The 24,161-nt window shown below is 46.8% G+C and overlaps 1 long non-coding RNA gene across 3 annotated transcripts in view; it reads right to left on the reverse strand.

Moving 5' to 3' along the window:
* Positions 1-720: 720 nt before the first annotated feature.
* LOC123281246 (uncharacterized) overlaps positions 721-24,161 on the reverse strand; it is a 46,643-nt gene continuing 23,202 nt past the window's right edge. Inside the window, exons 1-7 of one of the 3 annotated variants that reach the window (XR_011498528.1) lie at positions 21,212-21,309; positions 20,130-20,545; positions 17,066-17,209; positions 16,673-16,844; positions 15,950-16,212; positions 14,548-14,632; positions 721-1,131 (exon numbers count right to left, since the gene is read on the reverse strand). This is a non-coding gene — a long non-coding RNA (uncharacterized lncRNA). Of the gene's footprint in view, positions 1,132-13,454; positions 13,787-14,547; positions 14,633-15,949; positions 16,213-16,672; positions 16,845-17,065; positions 17,210-20,129; positions 20,546-21,211; positions 21,310-24,161 lie in introns of those variants that run through there. The other 2 variants (XR_011498529.1, XR_011498530.1) reach the window with 2 other exon arrangements.

Genomic DNA, 24,161 nt, shown 5'->3' on the forward strand with positions numbered 1-24,161 from the left:
GGGCAGAGCAGGCCTCCAGTTCCTCTGAACTCAGTGTTTCCAGGGCACACGTGAGCCATGAGGCGGCTCCACTCCTGGTTGAGAGGGCAGGCTCCATTCTCATACACGCCACTCGGAATGGGGCAACCCCTGTAGCTGTGCAATGTCAAGGCCCTGGGAGAGTGCTAGGAGGCAGCCATCGGAAGGAGCATGCTCCTTAAACAGGTTTGATGTGAACCAGCTCTCAAATTCACTGCCTCTGGTTTGCAGCATCCTGACCACGGAGATGATGCACAGCCCTTGCCTCCCTCTGTCACACCTCTTGAAAGCTTCATCTGGGCCTGGAAACTCAGAGGGGCCAGTGGGGGGAAGTCTGAACCAGGAAACCTGCCTTCAGACGTCCCCTCTGTGACTTACCAGCTATGTGACTTTGGGAGAGTGGCGTTGATTCAAGGCTCTAAGGCGGTTCCCATCAGAGCTATGACGAGGAAGCCAGGGACAGAGGGCACAGCCAGCAAGGATGGTGTCTTCACAGTCCTCAGCTGGGCCCTCCTCATGTGGCTCCCTCCGCTGGTCCCCTCTGCATAGCTGTCTCCTTCTCAACTTTCAGGCTCATCTGTCACCTCTCAGAGGGGACTTTCCACCACCCGCTCTAGGGAAGCTGCCCGCTCCAGTCACTTTCTAAATGGTTGCTCTGTTTGATTTCTCAAGAAAATATGAATGGCAGCTATCACAAACTGGAATTTTTTAATTTATTTATTACATTTCCTACTTATGTATTATCTGGTGGTCTGAAAGTTTGAGGTCTATCTCAGACCTAGAAGTAGAACATGCTTGGCTCATAGTAGGTCCTCAATAAACATTCATTGAATAGTGAATGAAGGAATGATCCAGTTGACATCACCCGCCTGAGGCTGGGGTGGCCTTGGGGCTTTCAAGAGCCTGATTCTCAGCTTCCAGTGCGTTCTTCTTCTTGTCACCTTCTCCTCCAACCCCTCTGTCAATGATGGAAAAGCTGAGGCTCCTCTCCTGGACCATTTCCACTTGGAACCAGGGAGCCCAAGACAGTGCTGGGTCCTACAGTGGCCCTGAACTCCTTCTGAAGAGCCCATCCTGGGTACAGGTCCCCAGGAGCCCTGAGGGCTTCCGTCCCTACAGAAAAGGAAAAATCCACCATGTTAGACATGAACACCTCACCCATAAAAGAAGTTTCTTCCCATGGCTTCTTGGAGCAGTGTGGTCACGGCAAACAGACCTAGGATGTTCGTCCTCCCGAAGCCAACCCCACAGAGCAAGGCCAGGCGCCCAACCCTTCTCAAAGCTCTTCTTCCCTCAGATCTCATTTGATTGTCCCCACACTCATGAGGAAACAGGAGTCTAACACATAATGTGGCACATGCAAAATCCTACTAGTATCCAGGGTCATCGCTCCCAGGTCTGAACATCCCCCAGGAGTTACATCCAAAATTCCAGCTGGCCAGGAGCCCTTGACCTGTGCACCTGGTCATCTTTTCTCTCCACCTGCACTGCAGCGCCTGAAGGCTTAAGTTGGGGGAACCTCCTTCGGGAAAGAACTTGCTCCGAACAAGAGCTGACCAGACCAGTGAGCCACCTTGTTGGCTGAAATATGCATTCATTTTGCAGTTTGGTCATCTGGGGGAAGGTGGGGAAGACGGGGGGCCGAGAAAGAGACAAACAAAGCAGAACAGAAAAGACACACATCTAGGAAGAAAGAAAAGACATGGGGAAAATAAATGAAAAAGTAGTTTGAGAGGAGGATGGGGAAAGAAGTCATATACAGAAGCAAAGAAAGATTGAGGGAGAAAATTCACTGAGATCCTTCAAAAACCACTTTGTGGTATGCGAGGGAGTGAGGGGCTGTGAGCTGAAGGTGAAACGGCGCTGGCCACTCGGCCTGAAGGGGTTGTGAGTCTCACGTCGAGCCCTCTGCCATCGCTCCACAGTGTGGGCCACAGACGCTCCATTGCAGCTCAGATAACCAGCAGGCCAACGCTAGAAAAGCCATCCTCAGATGCCACGATGGTCATCAGAGCAGTGTCACACAGAGTCTCGAGGAAACCCAGCCTGTAGGCTGCTCTGGTCCCTGGTCCGAGATTTACCAAGCACCTTGAAGGCTTCCATTTGCCAGGCGGATGGAAAGAAACTACCGTGCTCCCCTCTTCCTGTCCTCACTGCTTCTTAGCCAAGTGTGGCCCCCCAGCCCCACCCTGGTCTCTTGAGAAGCCAGTGACCTGAAGTCATAGCAAGGAGCCCATGCCTTATCCCAGATGGGCGGGCGCAAGAGCTATCCAAGGTCCCCACTTGACGTCACTCAGAAATCTGAGGTAGTCGGTGCTTGGGTGACAGTAACATGGGGCTCCAAGGGTCATGTGTGTGGACCACACCAGCCTTCAAGTCCAGACCAAGAGCCTAGAGGTCTCTGGAGGGAAAGTGCTCACACAGACCCCCTTTACCAATGAGAGGCCGCTCTTTTCTTCATGTTTTGAAAGGGCTTTTCATAAACGCAGACTCCTTCATCAGCAAGTTTGAATTTATAAACAGTTACTCTTATTCAGGAAAGCAGAGATGAGCAGTTTTATATAAAAGTTACATCTCCATTTAAGAAAGAATATATAATTCCACATTCTACTGTCCCTCGAACTTTATTCTCGTTTATGTAGATCTTAATACAGTTATATAGTCGTGGGGCTAACGTCCCCTCCGGATGGTAATGAGGTCCTCTCGAACCCTTTAGCTGCTATAAAGTATGCAGAAGTTAAATGCACAGATGGAAAAAAATTTGTCTCAATTTTATACTTCTGCAAAATGGTAATTTTGTACTTAAAATGTACAAGATGGATGTTCAGAAATATAGGCTGATAGCCTAAATTATATTTGGTCATAATTTATGTAGTACAGTCCCAAAGAGATACAAAAAGGCAGAGCATAATTTATCTGCTGGAATCGGCGATAGCTTTGCTAAAACTCCCATTTATTCCATCCCCCATAGTTTTAAGCAGCCTCAGTCCTCAGGGCTCACTCTATTTAAGTTCCCCATACTGCTGTTTGATCACATATTGTAGTCTATAATTTGCCTATCATCTGAAGCAAATTTAGGTCCCAGAAGTTATGATCTCTACATAGCAACCACTTTATTTGGTAAATGCAAAATATTTATAGCAATATAAAACCAGATGAAAATAAAATTCCTATAATCATTGGAACATACACATTTTATCATTGGGGCTCATAAAGACCATTAGAGAAGGACTAGCATGTTGCCTAATACAATTACCTCCGGACATGTCCTCGAATTTGCTGATGCTTAGGAATCAGAGAAACTCTTCCTCCAGTATCCCCTCCATCTTGCCAATGGGAGAAAATATCAAGCATAGGCTCCACATCGAGCGACCCCAAAAGAAATTAGATGAAAGGCGAGGGTCAGGTGAGTCATCCTTGGCACCTCGGATGTGGAAAGGATTTTCCAAGGAGAAACACCAAGCGGTTGCTTGGTGAGGACACACTTCTCTGGACAGGTTCACCCCTTACCCACCCACCGGGGACTTTGACTGAATCAAGGAACATAGCTCATAACCCCATCTTCAAGCCAAGAGCAGTGAATTCCTACATTGATCAGATGACATGGCTTCTCTCCGAGCTTTCTCTCAATGCTAGTCTTCTCATACCTCTAACTCTGTCTCTTTGTATTTCCAAAATATTCATTTGGAGATGTTCAGGCTAGAACCCACAATATAACTGAGACACAGTCCATCGCTAGCTCCTTTGAAAAGCAACTAGCTCTTCAAAAGAACGTGAGGAGGCAGAGAAAAGACAGACCCCAACTGGAATGGGCATTTGAAAACCAGAGGGGATGACATCAATCTGATTGACAACAATGCACTTGTTGCGTGCCTGCTCCATGTAATCTATCTATCCCTCACAACAACCCTGCAAGGCAGAGCTCGCCATTCCTATGTTATCAGTATACAAATCAAGTCCTAGAAAGGTTGCCCAGTTAAGAAAAGGATACAGGTGAAACCAACACCCAGGAGTGATGCCATTCAAATCAGTGGCCTCACCTAACATATTTTTCTACAAGCCAACACAGGACACCAAGTTTCCTAAGGCACCTCTGCAAGAATATTGCTTCTCCATCCTTGGACCTCTCTCCGCCCACCTCAACCCCCTTCCATCCAGCTCTCAAGGTTGCCTTCAGCTGAGTGAAGATGAAATAGAGCCCCAGATGCCTCTCTCTGATAAAAACTTCAACTGAAGCCTCATATATTTTGTAGATACTAAAGATCTCATGGCTCTTTGAAGACGAGTGTTAGTATTAATCATTGTGGTTGTTCAGATTATTTCCTCGTTTTCAGCATCGCCCAAACCCTCCCACCAAAGAGTCACCATTCCTGTGTCCTAGGCAGCCAGATCATAAACGATGCGCTGGATTTCTTCAGAGACTTCCTTCTTCCTTGCAACTTCTCTCCAGCTGCAGCTACCTCAGTCTAAAGGAATATCCCCCTTTCAAATCATTTTCACCCCAAACGTGTTTAAGTACATATTTGATAGAATTCTGTTCAAATCCAAACATTATTCTACAAGGTCTATTTTAAATATTGTTTTTTCATACATCACAGTGAAAAGAGAGAGAGAGAGAATGACCCAAAATACGTGTGTAACCAAAAATTAAAGAGGACATAAGGAGGGCAAAGGAAATACTTTGGGCTAATTTATCCCCTGGTTCTATCAGTGTTTCAAGACCAAATATAGGCTCCTAAGTATCGGAGTGGGAAGGAACTCCAATGCACCAGAACTGCTCATTCTACAACGGGGGAAACTGAGGCTCAGAACAGAGAAGTAATGCCCCAGTATGGAGAATAGCTTGCGTTATTATCTGGGTCTTGCTGGGTAGCATGTGAACACTGAGTATGCTCTCAAAAGGCAATAACTATTGCAGTCAGGTGCAATTTCAAGAATATCTGACATACAGGACCATCCATGATGAGTCATTAATCCCTCCTCTAGGCTGGGAGAGAAAGACTTTAAGGCAAGCCCATGGGAAGAAAGTGGATCTTATTTGGCCGCCAATCGGCTCACCTCCCCAAGCAGAGGCTGAAGGAGCAGGAGGCATGCTGACTTTTGTCAAGAGCCTGCATGCCCGCCACCTGGTTTGTGCTCCCCTGCTCTGCCTTCAGGCAGTTCTCTGGGCGGCTCCATTGCACAGATACAGTACAGGTGCCGTCCTGTAAAGGCCAGGTGCTTTCCCAAGGACACCCACGAACAGAGCATAATAATATATAAATGCTACCATGCAGGTTATTTTTAGCAGGAGAAACTACTAACGATACCTGGGGGAGTAGAAGACAACATTCAGGTTGAATCTTGAAGGACGGGATGGCATTCGTGGGCAGGGCTCCTAAGACCTCAATACATATTTGTCAATGATCACAGTCCAAGGAGGGGTCGGATGTGCAAAGGCCCAGAGGAGAGAGGCTTTAAAACCCCACAGGAAGTGCTTCTCCAAGTGTTGAGTAAAGGGGCTGGTCGTTCATCACCTTCTCAGGAACCATTCAGATCGGCCCTGCCTCCCCACAGCCCGGCAGCCAGGAGCGCCTGACGTGCAATATTACAGAGTGCCAGAATGGGAAAGGCACAGCATCAAATCAAATTCTCTTCTATTTTAAGTTGACTGGTGCACCAGTTCAGCTTTAAAACCTAATTTCTTAAAAGTTTCAGAGGGAAAAAAAATGTCCCTTTGCAATTGGAATGGAGTCCACATAAATTAACGGGCCAGCTCTATGTATCCATCTTTCAGAACTTTCCTTGATTGTTCGTTTTAATCAAGCAGCCCACATTCTTTGACTTTTCATCCTTCACTGCCCAGAATGATGCACTGCGGCTCCTGATGACACGCAAATGTTAATTTTGTGCAAGTTCAAACATCATCGAAAAAGGGCCTATTTTAAAGACTGCTTTGCAAACAGCAGCTTAAAATGAGGGTGGACTGAATCAAACACGGCCAAGAAATTCAGAGGAGGGAAGGCTTTGGTCTTACAGAAGTTCACAAGTTTTCATCGCTGATCCTCAATGTCTCCAAGGCCCAGAGTAGAATCATTGATTTCCAGAGCCAGAAGGGAACTCAGACATCATCCTGGCGCTACCCAAGGTCATTCTGCCTGGTAGTGGGGGGACTAGCCAATCTTTGGCAAACGATCCTTTCATAAAATGTGAAACTCACTCATTTCAAGACCTTCTATCATTTAACAGGTTTCAGGAAGAGTCGGGCACAATCACACACACACACACACACACACACACATTTAACCAACTTATTTTAGACCCCAGGTCTGCCCCAGTCACCCACTACCCCTACCCTCTCTCCTTCTGCATAGGATTGCCTAGGGAAGGGCACAAGAGTGACAGCTGCTCATTGCAGCTGCAAAAGGAAGTACATGCTTGAATGAGAAGCAGTCATCCAAGTTCTTCTCTAGAACTTGTCAAAATCACAACAATGTGCACATGGGTCTGGTCAAGCAAGATTCCCATTCATATCCAGCAGTCATTTATTGAGAGCCTACTTTGCCAGGAGGCCCCTTGCTGAGTATTTATGTGTCTACTGTGTCATTGAATACACCTACACACAAAAAATTAATATATATCACAGTTATAGAGCTTTCACATTAAAATAGAATGGAGCAAACCTTGCAAGCAAGGAGGACCCCCTCAAGGTCCCTGAACGACTGCAGACACTCAGTTTCTCTCCATCCCTCTCAGTGACTCTCCACCAGATTACTATGTTTTATTTTCTTCAGAGCTGAAATGAGCTGAAACATATCATCTATTTGTCTCTGCCCCACACGAAGCTCCATCAGAAAAGAACCTCATCTGTATCAATCACTACTACATCCCCAGAGCACACAAAGAAGATTTTTGAAAGAATGAATGAATGAATGAATGAAAAATTCTAGTCTGTCCATCACCAGCATTCTCCGAAGCAAGATCTCGCTGTGTGAAGCCCTGGGGCACAGAGGGCAGGCGTCAGAAGGTCCCCGAGACTTGGAGAACCATGTCACAGCATCATGGCCCTAGAGAATAAACCCAGTTGAATGCTGTGGTCCAGGCCTCTCAGTGGCCTGGCCTCTAGAACACCAGCATCCTGCAAACGAGCCATCAGCAGGGACGATCGCCAGTCTCCTTGGCCATCGGACTAAATTGTTCACAGTGGCAGCCCATCTTCTGAAAGAACAGGCAAGACACTTCCACTGCGACATCAAAACAATGACTGCGGCTATTCCCTGAGCGATAACAGCCGATCTTAAAATGCAGGCCATGTTTCATTCAGCTTATAATAATTGTGTTCTGTCTTTTAACCCTCGAAGTGTTAAGTGTCGTCATTTCCTCTGGGGATGAAAAGATCTGGGGTTAACAACTTTCTCTTTTAAAAATTCATAAAGGTGCGAGCGAACAGCAGAACATCCAGTGGCTACACGTTGGAAGAAGATAAGGGAGAAAAAAACACCACCACCGTTTGCCCCCACAGGACACTTGGCAATTAACTCCAGCTATGTCAGCAATTTTTTGAAAAATTTCCTAAACATGGAAAAGACTCATCCTCACCATATGAAAGACAAAACCACTGCAGCGACTCTCCCATGCATTACAATGTGTGTGTCTTACTTCTTAACCAAGCCGCTAATCACGCAAATTATTGCAACTAATTACATCTGAAGGTCTAATTAATTCTTTCAGTACCACATCATTTAGTACGCATTCACAACACAGCACCTGTTTTGAAAATCCTTGCAGTTAATTTGTTTATAAACAAACACTATTTGCATAAAATGTTTAATGAATGGTTTAACAGTTAGTACAATACTCCAGTTTTGTCTTAGTGGATTTGAGGTCATCAAAGGCCACGATAAATTAATTTTAAACTATACAAATTAATTTAAATAGAATGTGTGAATTTCTCATTAATAAAGGAAACATTTCCAACGTGTTAATTAATATCTCTGTAACAGGCTAATTACTCCATGCACAACAAGTACATCTTGCAAGGAGACCTGAAAGATTTGGGGGGCAAAGGGGTGGGGACTATTTTAAAGCTGCAAAAAAAAAGTGCAATTCAGAAAAAAACATACAAAGCCCAATTATACTGAGGCATTCACTGTTCAGGGCAGGCAAACCAGGAAAAGAAGCCATCTTCTTATTTTATGGATTCAACACATTTCAGTCCTCAAGAACGGGACAGGTAAAAAATGTTTCTATCATGGACTCTGCAAAGATGGTTCAAAGATGCCTGCCTTCTGGTAGAAACACACAATTAATGAAAATATTAGTTCTTCTGATGGTAAAGATCTCTCCTGTGAATTCAGGGCATATTGGCAATATTTGTGCCCCAATGGTAAATATAGATTTTATTAAACAAATCTGCATCTTAACACCAGAATCTGAGGCTCAGCCATCATAATTTTCCCTGTGGCAAACCATGGAAAGACACCTCATGTCGAAACTAAAGAGGAACAACATTGCTGCTCGGCATTGAGCACAGCCCTTGCAAAAGCCATCACTGAAATATGTTCACAGCCCTAAAGTTTGTTTCTGATTTGCAAGCATTTTCACATTTGATAAGCACCTGTTGTAAATTTACATCCACTCAGGAAGTATTCTTATGATAGGAAGCTGAGAATTGTAAAGCATATTTATATTCTTACCCTCGTGCGGTGTTGCCGCTTAATGCACAGGCTGATGAAATCACTGGCTGCACAGGACCCAGAGGGATGTGCTGCACCACCTGGTTCTCACGGCATCCACCCCCGAGGAGCCATCGGTCCCTTCCTCCTGGAAGAGGTTTCATCAGCACTCATCAACAAGCACTTGGTTTCTGGTTGAAGTCCACTGACTTGAAGAATATGTGTGCGTGTGTGTGTCTGTGTATGCAGGGTAGGTGGGGGCAGAATGACAGATAAACAAAGAGAAGCACAAATACAGACTTCATAACCCTTCCTTGGGACCTGCCACCATCTATCCAAGAAAACAACGGAAAAATAAGTGGGAGTCTCTTCTCCCTAGAACCAGGGGGAAACAGGCATTGACTCAGCCCCTGATTGGACCCAGATTTCCAGTCTGGTGCCGCTGCCAAGAAGGGAACACACTGGCCACCCTGCCACTCAGTTCTGACATTTCTTTGGAGGCACACAGAGAGTGAAACTGCCCAAGCAACCCACTGCCAAGCTGCCCTGGTGAGCCCAGGAGGGTGTGAAAACCCCCTTGCTTTGCTCTTTTGCCAGATCGATGACAGCCAGCATCACTGTCCCTGGGGCCCTGAAGAGGCCTCAGCACCCCGCGGTCTCACCACCCCTGGCTCCACCCAAGAGGCGAGCCTTTCCCGTAAACCTCAGGCATCGGTGGGTGACGCAGCGGAATGATGGACCTCAGAAAAGGCTTTTAAAACTCTTTTTATTCTTTCCAAGTTTCCAACCAACAGCTCTGCAATAAAAATTCAGTGCTTGAGAGACAAACATTTCAAGAGTACAGGCTGTGATGAAGAGAAACGAGCCATTCCCACTCTATCTATCAGGACACAGACGTAAGCTGCTTTACCTCCAAAATGCAAACAAACAAACAAACAAAGAAATGACGATTGGCACGGCGCTCAGGACTACAGGCCCATTTCCACGTGGACGTCCCTTTTGGAAAACGAGACTCAGGAGAGTCCAGTGAGGGATCATGTGCCAACTGGGAGAACCGAGGCACGGGACACAGGCGCTTGGCGGGCAGAGTTTGCATTGCGGGGGCAGTGGGCTGTTAGAGAAAAAGCTTCCATCCCAGAACAGGCAGGAATTGGCATCCCACCCTGCAATAAAAAAGTCAGAGAGCCTTGCAGTGGAGATGGAACCCAGGGAACCCCTAGAGCCGGACGCCAAGGCAGCTGCTGGGCACAGCGAGGCCGTGTTGAAGCCCAACTTGGTCTCTAAGTTCTCTCCCAAGTCGGTGGCACAGTACGCGCTCCTGCAGCCCCTCTGGAACGAAATCATTCCCGGATCTGGAGCCTGGCTTGTTCTCTCCCCATTAAAAATCACCAGCATTTCGCAAATAAAGGCGATCACCATGTGAAAAATTATCTTTTAAAATGGAGTTTAATTTGCATATAAGGAACGAGAGATTTATGACGAGCAACATCGTCCAGTACTGCATCTGCCGAGCATCAGTCGTAATTTAGATTGTTTGTGACTGATCTTAAATTCTAAAGCTTGCAGAAGATGAAGTACTCTGTTGCTGTATTATTGTCAGGAGTCTAAGACTTACCAGAGATTTATTAGTAATCTTATCACAAACATGTCTCAAGTTTTTGCTTTTAATATGTGCCAAGCTCCTCTGAGGAATTTCCTCACTGCAATTATGCTCCTCAATGCATGCATTCTGAAGCTGAGTTGATTTCCTTCCCAAAATAAAGCGACCTATCATTACACCACAGCAGCTCTTGTACATTTTTCCTCTGCTACTTAATAATCAATGTATTCATCATTAAAATCTGAGCCCCGAAGCAATGGTTTTTAGCATATTCTAATGACTAGCGACTTGCAAATTACAATGACCTTTCATGTACATTCTGTAAGCACCTTGTTCTAATGTGTACTGTATTTATAGTTTGCCAATACAAACTAGCCAAAGATTGGATAATTACTGTAATCTATTAGCTCGATTGCTTTCCCTGCTCATTTATAGCATGTGCCACGCAGGCCATTTTCAAAAGCTGGCCTATCTTTCATCTCCCGCAAGCTCAGAAAGTAAGGGATATACTTCATCTTCACAATATACACACTTACTAATGTCTGAAGAGCGGCCCATCTCAGCTCAAGGAGGTTTCAAAAATAAAGAATCTTCCTTCCTATTAGTGTCATCATGCTATTTGTGACTGACAAAAAACACCACTCCAGGAGTGTAAACTTTCCTTGAAGAATGTCAAGGCCAGTTCCATCTTCTGCCCATTACCCTGACCTCCAAATAGCATTTAATAAGATCTGCTTGTTTCTTCCCTTTGAAAGAAAAAGATAAAGGCACTTCTCTTAAACAAGAAACAATTTTTTTGATATAAGTAAATGTTTTGAGTGAAGCATTAAACTTTTTTTCAGCACGCAGCTGTGACTGGGGAGCCGATAAGAGCCGTGCGTGGAGGTACAAGCTCCGGTGGCCTTCTGACCCTCCGCGACGGTCTCTTCCAGGCGGTTACGGATAGATAGCATTACAGACACTGGTAATTAAAACAACACTAATTTTGTCTCAGTGGCCACGCTTTGTTGTTAGGAGCCATCTATCATGGCCTTCACGCATCACACAATGAGAAGACATTTGTCTGCGCACATTGTGCTTGGTCAACGGTTTTACGGAGCTCCCCATGTACCTGGACGCCCCGGCACTTTTAAAGACCTAGTGCTTTCATTTCTACTCTGGTGCTCTGATTAATAAAACATTTTGCATGCTTAGTCAAAACACGCGGCAATCTTTCCACTACATATATCCATGGGTGAAAAAACAATGTTAATTTCTTTCCTTTTAGAAAGAAAATAACAACAACAACAAAGAAATTCTCTTTTGGATTGGAAGATAAAGAAGAAATCAAATATGGAAATATTTGCCTTCTCTGTAAAACAGAGAACAGCCTCATGGAAAGCATAATATTAAGATGCACACAGAGTACAGAGCAGCTCCTTTAAGACTACATATATTTTTGACTATATGTGTTGTTGATTCTTTCCCGTGCATCCATTTGCTTGATTTATGGACACTCGATTTCACTTCACCTTTTAGTACAAGATCTACAGTTACCTGAAGATTGATAGCAAGTCAAATGTTTTTATATTTTGGTAATAAAAAAAAAAAAGAAAACATCTATTCCATAGGCCCTTATAGGAAATTAGGGTAGCTGAAATGCACACTGACTAGTTCTGTTGCAGTAAGCTACACGCAAACTGTAATGGTGCATTTCAAGGGATCTTTAACAAGTGACACAAACAAGAGAAGAAGCAGACAAGACCATTTAACTTCAAACTCCACTGAAGAGGGCCAAAACGCAGACTTCCTCCAGCAAGCCCAGCCGGCTCCTGTGTGGCAGTCTTCATCTCTCAGCGGAAAAGCCACCCCCTCGAGACTTTCCAGGCACCCCCCAAAAGCATTTTTTATCAAGTGGCTGAAAGGTGGGAGTTGTGAGAAGTCTGTTCTCCATTCACAGCCGATCACAGCCCTTTTTCCCCTTAGCTGCAGACACACATGTACTTTCAAATATTAGCTAGAGCTCCAGCTTCCACAAGCCCCTAATTGCTCTCTCAGGGAAGGTATCACAGACGCAGTATGGATGACACAGATGTAGCTTCAACTTTATGCGGGCAGGAATCTTTCATCAAAGCTATTTGCAAAGTGACACGACTAGTTATTAGAAAGTACATTTTTATGCTATTCCTTAGAATTTGCATTCTTCAGAAAACACGTGTATTTTTTAATGTGGCCACAGAAATGTTGGGGTAATTTGGTCATTAATGACGTCTGCAAAGGAAAGACACCTAAATATTTTTCAAGCCAGTTTAATAAATTTGAGTGCTTCGGCCAATAAAAGTAACCTGATAATTTAAATGAGTTAATATTAGCACATCTCTCTTCTGGCTGCTGGGAGCAGTCTGACTACTGTCGTCCAGCAGAAAAGGCCAGGACATGCAAGTTCATGTGGTCCTACCTCCATTTCTAGTCCTGATTCCGCTGAAACAAATGGGAAAGAAAAACTTACTGACTTTTGGCAAACTACAAAGGTTAACTCTATTCATCACCGAGGAACGGATGCTAAGTGCTTTCTGTCTGTCCATATATTTCAAAGATTTAGAAGGCACCTGGTGGTGTTCTCGGGATAAAGACGGGAGTGTTCATCTTGGCACATGCAAAGCATCTCTTGCAGTTTTCTCTTTATATTGCTGGTACTATTGAAATCCTTTTTGGACTATTAGGGTTTTGGAAACAAGGTTATTTTTCACTGATATAAAAAGCCAAAGCTTTTCCTTCTTCGGACCTTTCATGAGTCTTCTAAGGCAAAGGAGAGGGTTTGAAAGTGCTGTTAACCCTTGCAGGAGAAGAGCTCAGTATTTGCAAAGGCAAGGACATAATTCTCATCACCCATATCGCAAGGAAACGTGCCTCTCCCCATACCAGTAAAGCCTGCCCTGGAGAAGACTTCCAGAGACTGTTGGAAGGTGAGCTCAGAGGAGACGCAGGTGAAAGGAACCAGCTGGCCCGGTTCTTCAATCTTAACTCTTAAAGCAACAGCTGCAAAGTTGAGAGCCCAAACTGCAGGGTGACGCGTGGCCGGAGAGGGGAAAGGGCGAGGGAGTTCAGAACCCGACAACCGCGGCGGCACCCGGAGCCTTCCCAGCGCGGGCCCCACCGCGCCGCGCCCCACGACGGATCTCTTCACTTTCTATAACTCATTTGCATGAATTTACTTTTTTGCCTTAAGAGGTTGTTGTAATGTGTGTTAAAACACACAGTGCAATTTTATCTCCGTAATATCACAAAAGAAATATTATGTTAGTATAAAGTAAAAAAAAAGGAGAAAGAAAGAAAGAAAAAAGAACGCTGCAAAATCGCCAGCTCCGCTTGCAGCAAAGCGCTGCTCAAAAGCGCCACCCAAAGGCGGGAGGGTGTAAAGGCACCCGGGAAGGGATCGTTTTTGTTAATTTCAGCAATCCGCGTGTAAAAAATGACAGCGCCACGCGAGTTGACTGAGGCTTTTGATTGAAGTGACTGATTGCCTCCGCTGCACCTGCGGAAAATTGATGACAATGCTGTCTAAACCATTCATTAGGATTTGGAACTTCACGCGATGAATGCTGGATTCATAAATTTGCTAGACATGTGTTGTAGATAATATGACAAAGCACTGTTTCCAAATGAACATTTCTTTGACCTAATTTTATCGAAATCATGCAAAGGAATGAAAGAATATTTGTGCCCAAACTCTGGAAACAGCTGCAACTAAGGCTCGCTCGCTGGTGCTCTCTTTCTCTTTGTCTTTCATATAAATTTAAATGAAATATATTTGGAAGATATCTGCTGGTTTGGTTTAAAATATTTGTTAGAATGACAAAGCATTTATTTTTACCTATTACGAACACTGTTACTCTCTGCCAGCTGAAGGAAAATTATTTTAAGGATTTTCAAGCCCCAAATTTGCTAAATCGAACACAAGTGGAAAACAGATTTTTAAAATAATACTAATACTGTCATTTTCACAGACATCTCGGGAGGAACCATTTCGGTACCAACTGGACATGCATTCTGTGAGAACCAGACCGACTGCAGGCTTTGAAAGGAGATGAAATTTCCCTAAAATATGGACTCTTTGGGTCAAAAAAAGGTGAAACCGGGAAAAAATGCCATCTATACACATTTTATATAAAATTCCCGACTTGCTGTTGATTTTAATGTATCGAAACGCTATCAATATTGAATGAAGCTTTCTCTGAGTGTCCACAAAAAAAAAAAAGAGGTGGCTCTGAGGGGGAAAGAGGACCATTTTCATACCTGGCTTGCTTAGCCGCACGCAGGAAGAATGGGCCGTGTCTGAATCCATCTCCTGGAGCAGGTATCCCGCTGGAGGGCTGAGTTGCTAGGAAAGAGTTACATTTTTAGAAAAAGATACCTGATACGAATCCGAAACCGCCTGCTGTAGAAATAGCTCTGACTTCTACAACAAGGACCCTCTGCCTGGTACTTGGAATCCCCCCCAAAAAAACAAAATGAATATTTATTAACGTAAGAAGGACCTGGCGCAGGTTGGTTCCATGCATCCCAATCTGCCAAGATCCCTCCAAATCTCTTCCCTGGCATTTAAAAGAAATCTATTTTTATAAATTCTCATGAATTTAGGTTTTACTACCAGGAAGGTAATTTCTGATTAGGCATTTGGGTTTTTTTTTCTCTCTCTCTTTTTTCCTAATGAATCTCTGCAAATACCTGAGGGGCTTATGTTAACCCCACACCTGGATGGAGAGAAACTGCAGGTGTGAATGGCGAGGCTAATAGATCTGAGTTTGCCCAGCATTTTCGTACTCCTCTAAGCAGTCGCCCTGAACTGGAAAACATTATCCAGAAAAATCCAAACAAGGAAGGCTCTTTAAGGATGCTACGCCAAAGCTGCTACAGATACGAAATTACCAAGTAGACATGTGAAACCCCGAACTGTGGAACAATCCGGGTTGTGTTCTAATTGCCGTGCTTCAATTTCTAATGGGGAAAATGTGTAACACAAATAACCGGGCATGGGGAGCTCTGAGCAGGAACAGCAGAGCATTCCTGTGTTTCAGTAAATCCTACAACTCTACAGCCGGATTTGGGAAGCCCGAAGCTCCAACCCCCCAGCCTATTCGGACCCAGGGTTCGCTTCAAATTCAGGGCAGTATGTTTAAACAAATGCCGAGTTTGTCTTGGATGGCCTTCACAACGAGACTCCCAGGCCTGCAGAACGTCGAGGTCAAATATGCATTCACCAGTCCCCGGCAAGGAAAGACGCAGGCACCTGCGCTATGTCCAGGCCTGCGCACTGCGGGGGACAGTGATCTCAGCCTCGCCCTGGAAGATGTCACAGTCTGGTCGGGGGGCGGGGGAGTAAAATAGGCATACATTCCTGACAGCACGAGGCAAGAAAAGCTGGATGCCCAGAGAGACAGCGACTCCAGGTGAACCAGCAGCTCTTGGGGGCTAGGCGCATGTGAGCACCGCTAAGCAGCAGAAGCTTCTGGGGAGCGGAGGCAGGGGGCGGGTATGGCAGAGACATGGACACGTGAGCCTCCACAGGCGCGTGAGGACTGAGCTGTGCCTGAGCTTCTTCCCTAGGTTCCTACCCCTGCGACCTCTCTAGTAGGTTCAGACAGGCAAAGACAGGACAGTGGTCCCGAGAGCTGCCAGTCCAGCCCGCGTTCCTCACCCACATCCTTCCTGGGGCCTCGAATGCTGAACTAGCTTCGTTTCCCTTAGACACAATGCACAAAAGCCAAAGCTTTTGAATATGGATTCCCAGTAAAACCAAATCCCGCTGGGCCGGCTGCTGCCCTCAGGTGACTGCCATCTCAGCACACAGGTTCTATGCAAGCCATGGACTTGCATAACGGTGCTCTCCGCCCACGAGCCAGGTCCTAGCACCAACAATGACCACAACGGGATTCAGGTGTGGGCGCTTCATGGAGAATGCTGGAAAAGAAGAACACATGTCCAGTGATTTCAGGATAGCAAGTTCTCCTTGATAGCGAAGGCTTTGTAGCACCCCTCTCCCTGACAAGGATGTGCTGGGGTCTCCAGCTCAGGCCAGCATGAGGTCTTGGAGGCCCTTAAGAAAACCGTGTTCCAGGGCCAGGGCCAGCTTGAGTTGAACAGACAGCACCAGGAATAGGGAGGAGAGAGGAGAATGAGGAGTTTCAACAAGCAGAGTAGCCCTGAAATTCCGGCCAGGCCCTCCCTCTCTTAGGAAAGGCAATGGCTGAGACGGCAGAGCCCCAGGCCCTCTTGACACACCTCCAGCCCAGGCCGCTTCTCCAACCGCCCCACCAGGCTGCTGTTTCACAAGAGTTATGCTAATGTAGCAACTTCCCATTCAACGCGGAGGAGACAGAACCGATTCACCATTAATCTATCCATCCAGGCATTTAGTCACCTTCGGTTACTGAGCCTGTGCTGGAGACGCAAAGATGAAAACACAGGCCCTCTGCTCCAGGAACTCTGGGTCCAGCGGGGGAGAGTGACAGTAAACAGGGCCTTTGAGCTGTAGCCCAGCAGTGGGGACAGCCTTGCCCAGAGCCAGCCACACCTGCAGCTCATGCCCTGTGCTAGACAAGAAGAGAGTTAACGGAGACCCCACCTGGGCATGCAGTGGGCGCGCACACACACACACACACACACGAGAATCGATACACACATCTTACTAGTGCTGCGAGGGAAAGAAAAAAATAAATCACTGGAAACAACAGTGTTGTGAGACCCCAGACCTCAGCGAGTGCCAATGTCAGAGGCAGCAGCATCTTTAAATGCCGAAGGAAGGCACGCCTACCTGAGGCGGGGGCGCGGATCCAGCCTTCCACCCCAGCTGCGGAAGACTGCGAGGGAGCGTGCACTAAACCCCTTCACGTCAGCTTCCGTGGCCCTTCCAGAAGGCTGGGAGGATCGTGTTCTCAGAAGCGCGGCTGTGTCTGAGCTGAAAGAGCATGGTCCCAGTGGACGAGATGAAAGATCCCACGTCTGAGCAACGTGGCTGGCGCTCCTCAGCCCAGTTGTCACTTGAAACAAACCCCAGCTGGCCGCACAGGGAGGGGAGGCAGGGTGGTTCAAGCCGGTGGCCAGACCGTCCCCAAACAGACACTACTATTATATAGACACCTGCAGCGGCGGGAGGGCCCGACAGACAACCCGGGTGGGGAAGCCCGCCAGTGTGAGGCCCAGGGAGTGGGTCCGCAGAGGCCTGGGAGGGGGCGGCGGCATCTACAGGGGCAGACGGTCAGCTCCGAGAGATTGTTCTGTATGGACACGGGACCCCATGTTCCCAGCACATCCAAATATTGGAATGAAGCCAGAAATCCAGATAGCTATGTGAAACCTCCAATTAGTAAATGTTAGCAACAAATTCATATTTCTTTTAAATAATCTGAGAACTGAGCAGAACACATTTGTGGGTAGATTGGGCCCCTCAGACATCCATTTTGTGACTCTGGGATAAGCCCTTCCTCCAAGGATCCTGAAAGCTTAATTAACTTAATTCCTCTCCTTCCCCGGAGCCAGGTGTCCCCCCATTAAACAGTGGGGAGCAGCAAGCTGAGGTAAAGGTCAGTGTGGTCTGAGGCAGGTCAGCAGGGTGAGAGGGGGTGACACTCTGACCGTGCTTGCCCATGAGGCCAGGGACTCCTCTGTGGGACCAGGACATTTGGCCAGGGTTCAAGGCTTTCCTCTGAGCCTGTGACGTGGGGGGTCCTGCTTCTGGAAGACCCCCAGGCATTCCTGCAGAGTTGCCAGCGAAGGTCATGACGCCCTTCCCTGACATCCCACAGCCTCTCAGGGGAGAAGGGTTGTGGGGCATTCGCTTAAACGCAACCAACTTCTGCTTCCTGTTTCTCTGTGGAAAGAACCAGAATCAGCCCCTGGCCACTTTTTCACAGCAGCATGAGAGCGGGTCAGCTGGTGATTCAAACATGTGCTCCCACCAGATTGGCCTTTTTATATATTATTTATTTACGTATATTTATAAATGTTTAGGTTTATCTATATGTTTACTTTATAGATTATATATATGTCTTTTTGTCTCTTCTCTTTCCTTGCCAACTTCTACAGATTGAGCCCAATGCAATAGTTAAAATATCACATTGCTCCAAATGGGTTTTTCTATATTGAAATGTGATAGCTGAGGCTCACGGGAACCAGTTTTGCTCTCAAGTTCCCCGATTCTGTGCCTCTGATGTTACCAAGGAAAGCAAGGGGCTCGAGGCATCCCCGTTTAGGGGCCTCCCCCAAAGCATGTCCCAGTTCTTCACAAAAGGGGGACATGAAACCAGTTCTTCTCTCATGTGTGTCTGTGTGCACATCCATGAGTGTCTGCACTCGTGTATTTAAAAATCCTATTTAAGAATGCAGAGGTCCATACAGCGTCATTAAAACAAATGAGTATAACCCTTTGGTCATCTAGGTGAAAGCATTTTGTTGGGGTTTTTTCAAGTTGCTATTGCGATATATAAATGTAACATATAGCAATAACCATAGAAAGATGCCGTGGCCTTGTGTATGGATAATTAAAATAGGAACATCTCTGGACTAAATTAAAATGTGTAAAAACCAAATCCTTATAGCATCCATGAAATTACAGAAGCTACAAGTGAATCCCTCGCCCAGGGACGAAGCGTTTCTCTCATTACTTCAAGAACCTCTTGCATGATCACAGTTTTACATTTTCACAAATCTACACGGTTCTTTTTATGTCACTAAATATCTCAGCTCACTTTTACTGCCCTCCTTATGGAGATGCTGGTTGGAAACAGCATGCAAACCGTCTCCGATCATTTCAGAGAAACCAGCACCGTTAGCGCTTTTGATGACATGATTACTACAAATTATGAACTAAAAGTCTGAACAGGATAGATGGAGATAAATTATGTCTTTATGAATATTAAAAAATGCATGTTTTCCAGTATCAGAAAATCAAAACCCACAGGTCAGAATCTCCAAATCAAGAAGATCTGACATCCTGAGGATTTGTGCACACATTTTCGCCGTACCCCGTGACCTGCGCGATCTGCGTGCTCCCCCGACAGACAGCCGGGGGATGCCCTTTTCTCCTCTGTACTTTGAGCGGAAGAGGTGTTATTACCCATAACTTTTTATTTAAAGGAATTGTGCAGCTGGGAAAATGAATGAATTTAATTATCAATGCAGTGTGAAAAAAATCATTAGAGCAAGGGCCTGGAACGCCACATATTAAAAATAAACAAAGGCTATTAAAAACCAGTTCCAAAAAAGAATGTCAGTTTTTCTTCAATTCTTAAAAGGTAAATACCAAAAAGAAAACCATATGTAAACATCCATAGTTACAGAAGAAATTACTCTTTAAGAAAATGGTAAATGACTGACTGGATCATTTAACTTTAAATCTATACTTTATGTGGCAGTATGGGGAGGTCATTTGATTGCTATGCATAGAAAAATGAGAATTCTAATATGTTCTCAAAGTTTCACCTTCATAAGACAAAATTTTCATTATAAAATTTTATTTAATGGTGAGCACACAGAACTTCTTTCTCAGTTGTACAGAATGACACTTCCGTAACGACAGAGCCGGCTCACCTTTGCCTTTTAAAAGACCATAGAACTATATCTTTTAACTAAATTTTTTTTAAAAAAATTCTATATGAATGGTCCTTTCATGACGGGAGAGGGAAAGCGTTGATTTCGCTCAAGTATTGGGGATAAACACTAATCAGAGATGCCTCAGGAAGATCTTTCTGGTTGGAAAGCCTGCAGATAAACGTTTTCTAGGTGAGCAGGGATGTTGAACTACTGGTGGGAGATGCAGGGTTTCCTGGTTGGGACCAAACTTGACCTGTGGCTGCACAGACTCCCATGGGGCCACTTACATATTCCACTGTGGAGGAGCCCAGGCAAAGGGCTGGGGGCTCAGCTGTTTTACACCAAGAGAAGCCACAGGACGACAGAGAACACGACCCACAGGAGTCTGCCTCCAGCCAGAGCCCAGTGAAACAGAGCAGGGGGCAAATTCAGGAGGAAGCTGCAGGAAGACCAGACGATGCCACCTGGGAGGGGAAGAGAGGGTGGCTTCTCCTCCATCAGCTCAAGGAAGCTCGCTTACTCACGTGGCCATGAGGCCCGGGACACTGAAGAGAGTCACAGCTGTTGAAGAGATGAGGAGACGCCCATTGCAACAGAAACTGTGAAGAATACAGCCTACGGCCAGAGGGAGGGTGGTCCAGGAGCAGCCTGAGTCCTCAGCTGTGCTCGAGCCCCCTGGTGGACCAGAGCCCGCATCTTGTAGCTGGGAGGCAGACATGAAGGTAGAAACACACATCAGACAATGGTCACTAACCACTTCCACACAATTCTGGTTACTTTGGCCCAGGGCTTTGGTTTGTATGTGGTTCCCACCTCACTTATCCTCACATCTCTCCTCGCCACTGGGATCCCCAGTGCCCCTCGGGAAGGTCAGGCTCTAGGAGAGTCCAGTAGGGCCTAGCTGGTACTTCCCAGCTCCTTCCACTTGGATCCTCACAGAGATCAGTTTCGAATGGTCCCCGTCAGAACTGTCCCCAGCTTCCCTGCCAATCCCCTCTCTAAGCGTCACTGGCCATCTATAAAACCAAGGCATTGAATAGATGCCTGTGAAGGCGCCTGGGGTCCTGGGTGCTGGTAAACATGAGGGCTCTGAGCCCCTGCTAGAGAAGAACCCTTGGGAATCCAATGAAAGCTGTGGACTTTCTCCCCTAGGAAAAACACAAGGTTGCTTACAATCTGGGGAGGTCCCTGGGTCTCCAAAACCTGTGCACAGATCCCAGGCTAAGAGCCCCTGAACCGGCTCAAGGGCACCACCCTCACCACCAGGAGTTTTCATATCAAGGAAACTGAGGCCCAGAGAAGAGGACAGAGTGTACCCAAGTCACCCCGAAAGGTAATGTCCAAACTAGGGTTTGAACTGGCTTCCTACCTCCCAGGCAAGGTCTCTCTCCCAGACTCCTCCGCCCTCGGCGCACCCTTCCTTCCCCTGTGGGTTCCGTTCCCCAGTTTGGAGTCTGCTCTCCGGCCTCCACAGGCCACTCCCCCTCCAGACTGCACTTCCCAGCAAGGGCGGGGATGTGGGAAGGAGTGAGGAGGAGGGTGGGACATGGAGCCAGAAAGAGCACCACAGGCCCCAAAACACGACTGCCATCAGGTGAGCCCTGGTGGCCGCTGCTGGAAAAGGGGTCACCTGTCCCTCCATGCAGAATAGGTAGCCCTTAGCTGTTGTCTCAAAAAGCACACTTGCTATCTTTAAAAAAATATGTGGAGGAGGAGGAGGAGAAAAGGATGCTCAGTCTAGATAAATTCAGAATGATTTGAATACATTACTGTAGTTAAGTTTAGTACATAAAGTACCGGGATGGCTCTGCCGCGCATTTCAATGAAGCCTAAAATAATGAGGCTCTGGCGGGCCATTGCCGCTTTGTCAGAGCGATTCTGCCCTAATAAGTGGGAAGGAGGTGTCCACGGCCCCCTGCCTATGAATGGACCTCATGGGATTCGACCCGGCCTCCGAGGGGACAGTGTACTCTGAACGGGCGATTGGGATGAGAGGTTGAACACCTGGAGTGAAGGACGAGCCGTGGAGGTCATTCCCCAGCCTGAATCAGCCAATGCGTCCTTCAAGGCACAGCCAACAGCTGCCCCCTAAACACTCCAGCTATCCCGAGGGGGCCGGGTGAAACTATGGAGCTCAGGAGCTGGAGGGTGGTTCCTGACCTGCTTCTCCAGGCTCTTCCTTCTCCTCGTCAGACCCATCCTACACTCCTCCCAGCCTATAACCACCCAGAGAAAATGGAACAGTGGCCCTGACTAAAGGACTAGGAGGCCACCAGTAACTCCTTCCAGGACGTATCTGAGGGAAGAGTTTAAGGAGAGAAGGAAGGAAGGATGGAGAAGAGAGGGGAACGAGGGGAGGGCAGAAAAGAGGAGAAGGAGGGAGAAGAGACACAAGGGGACAGAGACAGGCTCCCAGCTGTAGCCCCCAGGCCTTGAATGGAGAGACATGATGTGTTGCTTGCTCCAGCCTTTCCAGGGCCCAAATGGCTAAATCTGCAAGAATTAGAGGAGAAAAGACTGACTCAATAGCCACCCAATGAGCCACACGTTCCAGAAAACATCCTGGGAGCCAAGGTCTCGAACGTGAGGACAAGGGAATGCAGCCACCTGTCAAAGAAGCTTGAAAAACTGGTGACCATCCGGAAGGACTCTTCCTAGACCCTGTTTCTGACCACGAGCAGCCGTTTGATCCTCAGGAAGCCAGAGCAGAAAGAGCCCAGGAGGGCACCAGGCCTGAACCCCAGCCAGTGACCCAGGCAGGCTTCCGAGGCAATCTGTCCCCTGCCAGAGTTGCTCAGAGCTTCTCTCAGGTGAGCCTGGCAGATGCTCTGAGCTTGCAAATAAGGGGTGAAACTTACTAGCCTCTGTATAAAAGGAAACCCACAGACGGGGGGGCCAGCCTCTCGCGGGGAAAATATAAATAGTTAAATAGCAGAAGCCGCCTCCCTTTCTGTTCTCTGGATATAGCTTGCTCCTGGACTTCTGGGAAGAGTTAACTGAAAAGCTGTTGGGGTGGACATCTGTTGTTTTGCCTGCCCAGCCACTCTCCTGCTTTCACTGGAAATAGCATCCCGACTTTCCTGGAGGAATCTCTCCTCCCCCATGCTCCATCCATGTGGTCTGGGGTGGAGCTAAACTCTCCCCAGCTCCAGGGATAAGCAAGTGACCCAGACCGAGATAATGAGGACATCACATCCCAGTGGCCACTGTGACTGGCTCAGGGGTGGGTGTAGGACCTAATCAGGGCCAGCCTGACTCAATAACAAGTTTTTGTCTAGACAGAGAATCTTTTCACTGGCGTTTCTGAGAGGAAAGGTAAGCATCTGGAGCTGCTGGCAGCCATCTTGCCACAAAGAGAGAGTCCAAGCTGCCTGAAAATGGAGTCAAGGGAGAAGAAATCAAAGCTGAACCCTGCTTGCTAATGGTGTTCCTGCCCCTGGATCCAGCCACTCCTGAAGCTCTGCCCCTGGGATTTGCAGTTACATGAGCCATGATAATCTGTAGTTTGACAAGCCCATCTGACTTGGGCTCCTCTGGAAGAGTCTTGACTAAAGGGAGTTGTTCACTGATGGACTGATGGACCCATAAAGGTTGCTATATATTCACAGGAACAATGGGAAGCAGAAGGGCTCTTTTCTCACATAACGAAATGCATATCAGCTTCCCAGGTCTCCGAAAACAAGCACCTGCTGGCCTAGTTGCATTTTGGGAGACACTGTGACTGAAGGCCTCTTTCCCTGGGAATCTATCAAGCTGTGAAGTATTCACAGTTTTAAAATTACTCATCAAGAGCTGGATTTTTTTTTCCCTCTGCTACCTTAGTTACTGATTATTTCCAGATCCATCAGATACACAAACTCTTGTTTTTAAAATGCAATCAGCACACCCACGCACCCATCTATAGATAGTAAAGAATAGGTAGCTGAAGGCCCCGGAATGTAATGTTATCACGCAGGATGAAATGGATAGCATTACAAATGTACACTCAGCAGGAAATTCAAGCTGGGGATGAATAATCAGTTCATTTTGAATAATGAACCAAGAAAGCACTGCCACTTAGAAAACTTGGGGTCCTTCCTTGTCTTTGAAAGCCTGGTGTGGCTGCGTCACTCCCATGCAGAAAGCCACCGTTCCGTCAGGAAGCCCACGCCATGGGCTCCCATCGGCGTCGGCCAGGTGGCTGGTTGGAGACCACCCAGGCAGACTTCTCCGGCTCCAGTTTCTCTTCTGACTCCAGGGTTTGGGAGCCCATCCGAGCCCTCTCATTCCTCTGACTGCTGGCTCTGCAGGAGGCAAGCGGTGCACAACTCGGTGGTCTC

This window comes from Equus asinus, chromosome 26, assembly GCF_041296235.1.
Source record: "Equus asinus isolate D_3611 breed Donkey chromosome 26, EquAss-T2T_v2, whole genome shotgun sequence".
NCBI classification, from domain to species: domain Eukaryota; kingdom Metazoa; phylum Chordata; class Mammalia; order Perissodactyla; family Equidae; genus Equus; species Equus asinus.